Genomic DNA, 12,012 nt, shown 5'->3' on the forward strand with positions numbered 1-12,012 from the left:
TGAAGTCCAAATTTTCTGAACTCAGTTTGGCTTCAATTTAAAAATAATCATCTCATTGATTGTACTATATCAGATCTTTTCAGCATCCCAACATTTGAACTGTATTGAGATCACCTGGATTGCTTGTTAAAAATAGTGATAGGGCTTCCCTGGTGGCGCAGTGGTTGAGAGTCCGCCTGCTGATGCTGGGGACACGGGTTCGTGCCCTGGTCCAGGAAGATCCCACATGCCGCGGAGCGGCTGGGCCCGTGAGCCATGGCCGCTGAGCCTGCGCGTCCGGAGCCTGTGCTCTGCAACGGGAGAGGCCACAACAGTGAGAGGCCCGCGTACAGCAAAAAAAAAAAAAAAAAAAAAAGTTGTGATAGGAATCAGAATATCTGGAAGTAAGGACCAAGAATTATATATGAATAAGTTTTCTATGATTATTATGAAATATGAAGTTAGAACTACTGCAGTGTCTTGGGTTGAGGGGAAGGGAGGAGAAAGAGGGGATAGAGGGAGGGTGATTGAATGATGGCTCTGAACCTTTAGGTTTATAAGGAAGTAGCTATCACTTACCAGGTGGTCATGGAGGGTTTTAAGCAAGTCTTGCTTTTGATAATTACATAAGTGTTCTCTGGTCTATAAAATTTGGAAAATGCCATTTTCCCCAAAAACGTCTCATAGGCTTCCATAAATTGTTGTCTTTATTATAAATCTTTAAGAGGGGAACAACATGCCATACCTTCCTAACACTTTTAGCTAAGAAACCTTTTTTTTCTTGGAGTCTCTCTTGGGAGTATTTAAAGGATATATACAGGGCAAATTATATGTACTTGTCTGGAAGAGTATCAGTTTGGTCTTAAAACTGAATAGGAAAAATTTAGAAAAACTTAGACTTATAGATTTACTTTGTTGTAGCATGACTTTCTGACCAGTTCTCTTTTGGGGGAGTGTGTGTGTGTCTGTGTGTGAAATTGCTTTCAGTGGAACTGTTGAATCAAAGGTCATGTGTATTTAAAATTTGAAAGCTATTAGCTATACATTTTAATTCATAGAAAAGTAATCAATGAGAAAAAATAACCTTGCTAAAAAGTCCTGTTTCGATAGTATCCTTTCTGTTCTATATATTTAGACATGTAACACAAAAATTGTTACTAATTAAGTGAAAATAGTCATTTTTACTGATAGGCATTTTTGCTAAGTATGAATTTTGAAAGGGAACCAAGAAGTTAAGAAGCTTAACTTGTCTGAGATATCAACAAAGCAAAACAAATACAGATGATGTTGGGCTGTTTCTCAAATTCTAAAGTGAAAGTTTATGTAGGGTATAATCTTTCCTTCTGGGCTGTGTATCATTCCTTTCATAGTAGCCTACTTGTTTTCACATTGTGCTCCCTATTTTACAACCTAGGACTCAGTATCTCATTTTCTATTGACAGCACTTCTGGTTCCATAAGAGTAGATGAAAACCAGATGTTACCCTGTTTGGATGAATTTGCAATTTAAGTAATCTGCTACTGACTCTAATACAGATTCTTTTAAGCTACTTGAATACAAAATCTAACAAACCAACTTGTTACAAACATTTGGAGATACTACTTAATCTTATCTTCGTATTTCTGAATATGGACATTCAGAGACTCAAACTATGAGAGAGAATTTTAGAGTCCTGTTGTTATTCATTGTTATTCTCCTTAAGGTTTTGAACACTTCTTGTGTTAGGTAGTGTCAGCCTAAAAGAGATTTGCGTTTAAGAGAATTCATGGTATAACATTGACAGTACTACTGAAGAAAGACTTTTTGTTTTTTATGGAAAAAATAAAACTTTGAAGAGTTATCATCAATTCTTCCCTATACCAAAGCCATTTTCTTCTTAAGTTCTCTCTTTCTTATATCAGAGCAAATAGTTTTTCTTCCACTTATTTCTGAGTTTGAACAACAGCACCCTTAATTGGCCTCCAGTCACCTTACCCTCTTTATTCCATCTGTCACCAGCCAAACTGCTGAGCATTCTTCTTCCAAACTGAGTGACCCACAACAGTATTTTCTCTGTGTAACTGTTTTCTTCATGAATATCTAGGTATTTTCCTTTACAGACTTGTCTTAGTCCAGTTTCCCTAGAAACAGAATCTGAGATGGTATTCATGTGCAAATGATGTATCAAGAGAGTTCTTTTACATGTTACTTCAAAGGGAATAAGTCAAGCGGGATTGGGAAGAAGAAGAAACTGAGATGAGGAAGGGTTTGGTTTCATTGGATGTCTAGCCTCAGCTTGACCCAGGAGGGAACTTTGGAACAAAATTGTACCATAGAGTCTGTCTTGCCTTGAGGCAAAGGAACTGGGCTTTTGTCCCCTCTCCCCTTCATTCATTACTTATTGACCACCAGCTGTCCTGGAAATATGTGTGTGTGCAGGAGTGCAGAAGAGGTCTAGGAGGTAGCTTCTGTTACTTCCACAGAAAGTTGCTGGTATGAACCATTAGCAATGCAGGGAGCACCTTTGGCACTGGATGTACCAAACCAGTCGAAGGGTTCCAGAGGACCCAAGCTGGGCACCAATAGCACGTGCTGTGAGATTCCTTCCAGACTGGAGTCCTTTGCTCAGGGGATTAGGCTCTCTGTGACCCAGGCACACTCAGATTGTCCTCCCCCTAGGACTTCCCTGGCAGTCCAATGGCTAAGAATCTGTGCTCCCAGTTCAGGGAGCGATAGTTCGATCCCTAGTCAGGGATATATGCCGCCTGGTGCAGCCAAAAGTTTAAAAAAAAAAAAAAAGAAAGATTGTCCTCCCCAGATCATCACTACTCGTCAGCAAATACCATTTTTCCATTTAAGGTAGGTTTCTTACTGTCCCTCACATGCCTTTTTTGTCCTCTCATGAAATTTGCTTCATCTGGAATGCCCACCCACCTTTTCACTGCCAATACATACCTCCACCTCCACAAATCCCATATCAAACCTCACCATCTACCCATGGTCTTTTCTTACTATTGCAACTTATTCATTTTTTCCCCCTCTAAACTCTTATGACAAGTTTATACCACTCGACTCAGCGTTTAATTGTACACTAGGTATAACCAGGAATGACAAGGCAGATTCCATGAATCATATACAAATAAACCTAACTGGTTAATAGTCATACCTAATACTGCCTATGTAATTAACTAATTACTCTGTGTTTCACCAACTAGACTCCTTGAAAGCAAAGACCTTGTTTTTTGCACTGTTTGTATTTGGCATCTTGTATAGTTTTGTGCTTTTAGTGTCTAATAAATATTTGACGGGCACCAGCATTATTTCTCAAACTTGGCATCATTTATTTATTCCACAAATGCTTTTTGAGACTATTGCTATGTGCCAGGCACTGTTGTAGATGCTGGGGACATTCAGCAGTGAGCAAAACAAACAAAATCCCTGCCTCCTTGGTGCTGACCTTTTAGTGAGCAGAGGCAGACAATAAACAAGTTAAGTAATGGGAATTCCCTGTCTGTCCAGTGGTTAGGTGCTTTCACTACTGGGGCCCAGGTTGGATCCCTGGTCAGGGAACTAAGATCCCACAAGCCGCGCGGCACAGCCATAAATAAATAAATAAACAAACAAGTAAGTAAAAATGTATAGTATATCACATGGAGGTGGTAAGTGCCTTGGGGAAAAATAAAGCATGTAAGGGACATAGGGAATGCAGGGGTAGGAAATTGCAATTTAAAATAGAGTGGTCGGGGGCTTCCCTGGTGGCGCAGTGGTTGAGAGTCCGCCTGCTGATGCAGGGGACACGGGTTTGTGCCCCGGTCCGGGAAGATCCCACATGCCGCGGAGTGGCTGGGCCCGTGAGCCATGGTCGCTGAGCCTGCATGTCCGGAGACTGCTCCGCAACGGGAGAGGCCACAACAGTGAGAGGCCCGCGTACTGCAAAAAAATAAAATAAAAGAGTGGTCGGGAGAGCCTCAGTGAGAAGGTTATTGGATATCTGGGTCACGAGTGTCCCCGGCAGAGGGAAGAGCTGGTGCAGTGGTCCTGTCAGGAGGCCAGTGGGCCCGGAGCAGAGGGAGTGAAGGCAGCAAGGTCAGAAGTGAGGTCAGAGAGATAGCAGGAAGTGAGTGGAGATGGGACAGTACTTGTAGGACCCATGCGTCACTGCAATATTTGTAATCGACTTTAAATTTTCCTGGGCCTGTAGAAAGTTGTGAGAAAGCCTTGAAGAGTTATAGCTGCTTGGCCAGCTCTACAGCAGGATTTGGGAGAGAGGTGGTTTCATTATTGGAAAGGGGCTAGAAGGAAGAGCAGACCAAGCCTCACCCCAGTCTTGATAGCCATGGCACTGCCTTTTTCTTCTAGTGCGGTAGAAATACTGGACGATTACCACTTCTGCTGATCTCCACCCAAGAACCCCCAGCAGGAGACTGTGACAGAGAAAACCCATCTTTTAAAATTAATTAATTAATTTATTTATTTATTTTTGGCTGCGTTGGATCTTCGTTGCTGTGCGTGGGCTTTTTCTAGTTGTGGTGAGCGGGGGCTACTCTTTGTTGCAGTGCACGGGCTTCTCATTGCAGTAGCTTCTCTTGTTGCAGAGTATGGCCTCTAGGTGTGCAGGCTTCAGTAGTTGTGGCACGTGGGCTCAGTAGTTGTGGCTTGTGGGCTCTAGAGCGCAGGCTCAGTAGTTGTTGTGCACAGGCTTAGTTGCTCTATGGCATGTGAGATCTTCCCGGACCAGGGCTCGAACTCGTGTCGCCTGCATTGGCAGGCAGATTCTTAACCACTGTGCCACCAGGGAAGTTCCCCCATCTTTGTTTTTGTTTTGTGAATTTTTTTTGTATTAAGTATTATTGTTATATATTTGTTCATTATATATATTTATTTAATTGACCTCTTGTTTAAGCCCAACCTCAAAATCCTAAAATAAGGTTTAGATAAGAAAAGGTAAGATAAAGATACTTGCTTGCATAAGGTTATTTTGGAACTTTTTTTTCAATCTTGTCTTATTTGGGGGTATGTAATAAAGCAAACATATGCTCTCTCATTGATATCCTAAAAAAATAAGACTTGACTCACTATATTCTAGTATCTAATGAATATAGAGGTGTGGAATATTTCATTTTCATTTCTTTTATCATTGGGAAAGATTGGAAAATATTTTTTTCCCCCTGAAACTGGCACTGATTCTAAGAGTGCTACAACTGGACAATGAAAAATTCTATTTGAAATTATTTTTCCTCTTGGGAGAACAGGCAAATAGTAGTGTGCTTGTTTTTAAATATCAAGTGCTTTTTGCCTATGCTTTTGATCCACGTCAAAGTGGATCATTTTAACAATTACATTATTTCAGCTAATAATAGAAGAAGACTACTTTCTGAAGCTTTGATGTCAAATAAATCTATGAACTATATTAGAGTTGGAGTCTATGAATAAGATTTTTGACTATTTCATTTTATTTCATTAATTCTTTGCATAACATAGATAAACTTGCTACTGACTTACTGTATGAATTGGGGTAAGGTGCTGAACTTCTGGGCCTTAATTTTCTTGACTATAAAATGAGGTCATGAGTGATTTCTAAGTTCCCTTAAATTCTGGTTCTTGTTCTGGTTTTTTAGCTGTAAATGGATAAGTTCCCTAAAGTTTGCTATTAGATCAGACTAATGTCAGTTTGCTTGTTTTGGCTGAGAGAATCAGGAAATTGGACTTTCTTCACTGGAGTTATCTTAAACCATGCCAGGTTAGCAAAGTGACTTGTACTACCCTGCCGACTTCAAGGTGAAAGGTAGGTCAGCTGGATATTCAAACAGAACTTAATCATAAAAAAATACTTTATATACTTGTCCTTATTTTATATTTTAAAATTAATCCTTTCAGAATCACAGAGAATATATATAACTTTTCTAATCTTCCTTGTTTTTTACATTATCAGTAGTGGCATATCTGTGGGTTTATTTACTTATTTACTTTGGTTCCTTAAATTTCATTTAGTGTATAACTTGTTATGATTGGAAGTGAAAGATCTAGGATTGAGTTTTGAAAAATATTGATGTACTCTCTGCCTCCCCCTTCTTCCTCATCCTTCAAACAGCAGAAAAATTGTCAGAGGTCCGGTAACTACTACTAATGAATGACAGACTGGAATAATTTAATAGGCACAGTGAGTTACAAAAAGAAAAGAAGTAGCTGTGGTACCAGACTGAAGCTATTAGCCATCTTTTGTTTCATTTTAATGGATTGCTTAACATCCTGTTACTGTTAACGTTAATGAGTTCACCTCTGCTCTTTCTTTCACTATTAGCACAGAGGCAAGATATTAAAAAATACTTTTTTAAAATCCAAGTTTTCAGTTCTCTATCTGGGATGTTTCAATTCATGTGAATTAAAAGACATTTAGTTCGATTACCTTTTCATTTAATTGGAGTTGCACATTATCCCACCTCAGGTTCCTTTTTTCCCCCGGTATTTCACATACTTTTTGAATGTGTTTTCTGCAATATAGGTTTTACTGTTTGTTTGTTTGTTTGATCGTTTGTGTTGGTTTTAGTTTCATTTTTTAATTCTTTTCCAGAAGGACTGTCTGATTAATCCTCCCTCTCCCTCATTAAAATTAGAAGTGCTGCTTAGGAAAGGGGATGAGGACAAGCAGGCATTGACATCTCTTTTGTGCAAGTCTTTTTTTCTTTTTTTTGCGGTATGCAGGCCTCTCACTGTCATGGCCTCTCCCTTTGCGGAGCACAGGCTCCGGACACGCAGGCTCAGCGGCCATGGCTCATGGGCCCAGCCGCTCCGCGGCCTGTGGGATCCTCCCGGACTGGGGCACAAACCCGTGTCCCCTGTATCGGCAGGCAGACTCTCAACCACTGCGCCGCCAGGGAAGCCCTGTGCAAGTCTTTTCACATATACATTTAATCCTTCTATCAGTCCATTGAGAAAGGAGTTAACATACCCATTTTTCAGATGATTAATTTATGGTTTTGAGGGTTTATGTGACTTGCATAACAAACCCAGGTCAGTTCAAAGACTGTTTCCTTCCCCACTTTCTTATAGCTAGGACTTAGTGACTATAGTCTCCTAATAAAATTTGATAAGACAGGATAGTAATTCAGTAGGGGTAACTCTTTGACTCTTTCACTTGTAAGCAACAGTGTCTCTGTTTTCACACTCACCTGTTGGTATTCTGTAATAAATATTATGCCTAAATTATTTTCTATGTGTTTCGTAGACCCTGTAGGTTAGAATAAAAGTAAAAGAGAAAAAGGAGGCTAAATAGGTTCACGGGTCACTAGATAGGAGCATTCATTTGGATACTGACTTGTATATATGGTTGCCTGTCCTAAGTCAGAATATCATCTTTTATTTTTCCCTCCCGAGTTTATAAGCCTGTTGACTATATTTGCTAAATTATTACTGTATTAAAGTTTGAAGACTTTGTTCTTCAGCAGACTTCTGTGTATGCATCCCATGAGTGACTAAGGATTCAGCAATTTAAAAAAATACGTTTTTAAGACTTTTTGCTCAATATGACACTGACTGGAAAAGATACCAAAACTGTCAATCAACAAATCCATCAACAGACATGGAAGAGAAGTATTTCTCTTCTGTGTCTTTTTCTTCAATTCAGTAGGGATAAAGATTGCTGAAAATGAACTTGAAGGCTCAAATTAGTACATCTTGTTTGGTAGTCTGTAGCAATTTGAATATGGGTGCATCGGGGTGTATTTTGCATTTTTAAATTCTTCCCTGAACTTTCCCTCTTGAAAGTGCGCAGTTATTTTATATAAATTTATGTATTTAATTTTTGGCTGAGTTGGGTCTTCGTTGCTGCGCGCAGGCTTTCTCTATAGTTGCTGCGAGCCAGGGCTAACTCTTCGTTGCAGTGCACAGGCTTCTCATTGCAGTGGCTTCTCTTGTTGGAGAGAACGGGCTCTAGGCACGCGGGCTTCAGTAGTTGTGGCACGCAGGCTCAGTAGTTGTGGCTTGCGGACTCTAGAGCGCAGGCTCAGTAGTTGTGGTACATGGGCTTAGTTGCTCCGCAGCATGTGGGATCTTCCCTGACCAGGGCATGAACCCGTGTCCCCTGCATTGGCAGGTGGATTCTTAACCACTGTGCCACCAGGGAAGTCCCTTTTATTTTTAACTTTTATTTTTTAACATAAAAGTCTTATTTATTTTTCTGAAGGAAAAATTACTTCAGTTATAATCCTTTGGGGAAAAAATCCTAGGAAATAATATATTTAAAGACATGTTTAAAGCTTTATTGTAAAATTTTAATTTGTAGAACATTTCATCTGTGCAGAATTTTTTTTTTTTTTTTTGCGGTACTCGGGCCTGTCACTGTTGTGGCCGCTCCCATTGCGGAGCACAGGCTCCGGACACGCAGGCTCAGCAGCCATGGCTCACGGGCCCAGCTGCTCCGCGGCATGTGGGATCTTCCTGGACCGGGGCACGAACCCGTGTCCTCTGCATCGGCAGGCGGACTCTCAACCACTGCGCCACCAGGGAAGCCCTCATCTGTGCAGAATTTTTAAACGAAGCCATGAAATAGAGATATAAAGAAGGGGAATGGTAATAAAACTGACTTTGAAATTAGACAAACTTGGTGCAAACCTTGATTCTACCACTTGTCTAGCTTAGGCAAGTTACATAAGTGAGTTTCCATTAACCATTTGTAAATGGGCATAGTAATAACTGCCTTCTAAGGCTCTTGTAAAGATTAAATAACAAATGTAAAGAACCTAGGATATAACAGAGATAAGTTTTCTCTTCTTTCTTCCTATTTCTCCAGTATAAGTAAGTATTAATATAGTATCCATTGTAAAGTTACTTCCAGGAGGTTATGTTTATTTTGTTTCTTAGCAACAAAATGGGTGTGACTGGAGGGAAATAGGGAGAAAATGAGAGGGCAGTCGGGTAGGTAGTTATCTTGGAAAGTCAGAAAGATGATTATGCAAGTGTTAGAAGAAAGGATTGTTTAGTCAAGTGAGTGGTTTTTGATCATACAGTTGTAATTAAAGCTTTTTAAAAGCATGAGGGGATACAAACATTATGCTGAGTGCCAGCTAACTACTGCTTTGGTTAAAAACTCTCAACCAGTAATTTATGGCAGCGAAGAGAAACCAGTACATACCTAGTCTTCTTTTTTCTGCTGCTTTTTTCTGCTGCTTTTTTCTTCTCTTGTTCTCCTTAGAGGAAAAAATGCAGGTGTAATTCTCCTTTACTGTGGGTTAAGCCAGAAAGACAAACAAACAAAACAAGTGTTTTTTCTGTCACTCTCCCATCCAAAATCATGTGTATTCCCTTTAAAGTAATTTAAATTAGTTAAATTGCTAACTTTTGGACTGTGTGAGGATACTTTTAGAAATAATTTTCTCCTGTAACTTCTCATCAACACTATCATTACTTAATTAGTTGAAAAATCTCATAATGTTCCAAATTTTTGAACATCGGACTTCTCTAGATTTACCTTATGACCAGAAGCCATAAGGGGTACTTATAAAGAGAGTGATTTATGATTTCTGCCTTTAATGAACTTATATCTATTTATTAGGACATTAATTGAGATAAGAAGACACAGAAAGTGCAACAGAGGTTCAAAGAGGACAAGATCTCATTGAAACGGAAAGGCTTCCTGGAGGTGCTGCATCTTGGGCTAGGCTTTGATGAGAAGGCCATCTCAGATGGAGGTGGCCAGTCCCCAGGCACCTGTAGGGAGGAGTATGTGAACCAGTTGGAAATGGAGATAAGAATAAGAGTTAGATTCAAATAGTGCTTTGCAGAGTCTTAGACACTGAGATATTAAAAGTTTTGATCAGAAAAGTGACATTTTCTGGATAATATTTAGTGAGATAGCTTGGAAGAAGGTGGAGAGGCGAGGCAGGGAGATTGGTCAGGCAAGTATTCCACTAACGTGGCTATTTGCGGGCTTGGAGTGGAAAACAGAGGAGAAATGGGAGAAATGAGAACTTGTGAACAGGAGTTCTGAAAGCCACAATAATGGTGTGGATATGAGGGAAGAGGGAAAAACCGAAGACAGCTCAGGTGCTCAGCCTGCTGGACCCAGGCTCCGTTCTCCTTTCATCTTCCCCTCGTTCCTCTTCTCACTGGAGCCTGGCTTCTGCCGCTGTCATGTCACTGAAACTGACGCTTGGACGTCTCACAGATTCCTCAAGCTCAGCTGGTCAAAACTGAGCTCCACACTGCGTGTCACCAATTTGCATCTCCTGCTGCGCTTATCTTGGTGAAGGGCCCACCATCCACCCTGTTACCAGATCAGAAAGACTCATTCCGTGCTGAACCTCCCACGCCCATCTCTAACCACCTGTTCAGTACAATTTGCATAGATCTCCAAGCACACTATGAATAGAATAGAATAAATTAGCATGGCCTCAGGGTGGGTTGGTGGGGAGAGACACAGCTCCTAGCCCTAATGCCTGTATCTTAAACAGAAAGGTTTAAGGTCCATCTAATTGAACAGTTGCTGTGCTGGTCGCTGGGGAGGGAAAGGAAGTCCTCACACATGCCCTGTAGGAGCTCACAGGGTAGAGCAGTGGTTTCTGACCTTAAATAAGGACCTTTTTTTTTCAATGTCAAATATTTCATGGGCAACCCTTCCCCCACCATGTTAGGATAACAATTATTTTTAAAGTAACTGCAGATTTTGTAAATATTGTATTGCAGTTTTAAATGAAGAGGAAGTTTTTTTACGTTTATGTATAAGAATCTACATTTATTTAAAAATCCAAATATATAATACATGATTTAAGCAGACTTTAGTGTTTAGTACATAGATGAATTCATGAATCATTTGTGAAAACTTAGAACTGTGTGCCTGTTACCTCCAGCTGCTTCAAGTGTGGTTCACAGATTGGGAACCACTGGCCAAAAACATTTAAGCCATTTGGAAGTAGAGAGACAGGGGAGCAGAGACATCCACAGGGAAGGCGAGACTGAGGAGAGACCGCCTGAGGATGGGGAGGGAAACAAAGACAGAAAGACACAGACTGCAGGACCGTTGAAGGAGTAGAGTAACAGGAGAAGATTCTCCTGGTGACATCGGCTTATAGCAGATTAAAAGGACCCATGGTTCCACAACATCGGGTTCTACCAAATTTACCTTCAGTATCATTTTAAGAAGAAAAGCTAATTTCAGAGTGTAAGAGGAGAAGCATACAGTTATTTCCTTGTATAAAAAGGAATAGCTGAGAAAGATGTAACATGCACCCTAAGTGGAAAGAATATCATGCCCAACTTTTGAAGGGAAGAAATAATATTCTATTTTTACACGCTCCAGTGCCTATCACCGTGGCTTGGACATAGAAGATACTCAGTAAATAGTTATTGCCTTGAGTAGTAGAGACTGCTACTTTTAAAAATACAGTAATTTTTCTACTTTTGCATAACAGATTGAGAAATAATTTACGAGGAGTTATTAGTGAGGTAGAGTGACAGACTGGTCATTCTTGTGTTTTGAATGGCAGCAGTCTCCTTGGAATTCAAAATAAACATGTTGTCCATTGCATTGAGAGCTTTTGAAAGGATTGAAATTCAGGTCACTCCCAACTGTTTCCAGCGGCTGTTGTTGCTATTAGGGTCTCAAAGGCTGAAATAGCTTAGGCTTTATATGAGTTGGAAAGTAAACAAGAGTGAAGGGCTGTGCAGAGCACAAGCAGCAGAGTATTTATACAGTTGAACTTTGCAGCTTACTTTTTCTTTCATGTATTTCAAAGGCTGTATTTTCCTAGTAAACCAGCTTTATAAATAGATTTCTAAATATTACTAGTCCTAATAATTTCTTTTATCAGCTATGATCCCTATTAACATTTGCTCTGAAATTTAAAGCATATGAAAGTCTTTCATTCATCTGTTTTTTGTATGTATGAATTTTAATTTCTTGTATAATACAGCAGGAGTTCATTTCTACATTACAATAGAAATCCATAGATGATAATCTTGAGTTCAGTGACCTCCCTTACAATCGAGTCTGCCTTTATCTTGACTGTTGTGGCTGAAGTTTATGGCACTGTTTTCCTGTGTAATTCATCCTGTTACAAT

At 39.9% G+C, this 12,012-nt stretch overlaps 1 protein-coding gene across 6 annotated transcripts in view; it reads left to right on the top strand.

The window, feature by feature from the left end:
* Positions 1-12,012, top strand: part of PDLIM5 (PDZ and LIM domain 5) — a 213,821-nt gene that overhangs the window by 65,799 nt on the left and 136,010 nt on the right. The window lies entirely within an intron of this gene.

The sequence above is a fragment of the Lagenorhynchus albirostris genome, chromosome 4 (genome assembly GCF_949774975.1).
Source record: "Lagenorhynchus albirostris chromosome 4, mLagAlb1.1, whole genome shotgun sequence".
Classification (NCBI taxonomy): Eukaryota; Metazoa; Chordata; class Mammalia; order Artiodactyla; family Delphinidae; genus Lagenorhynchus; species Lagenorhynchus albirostris.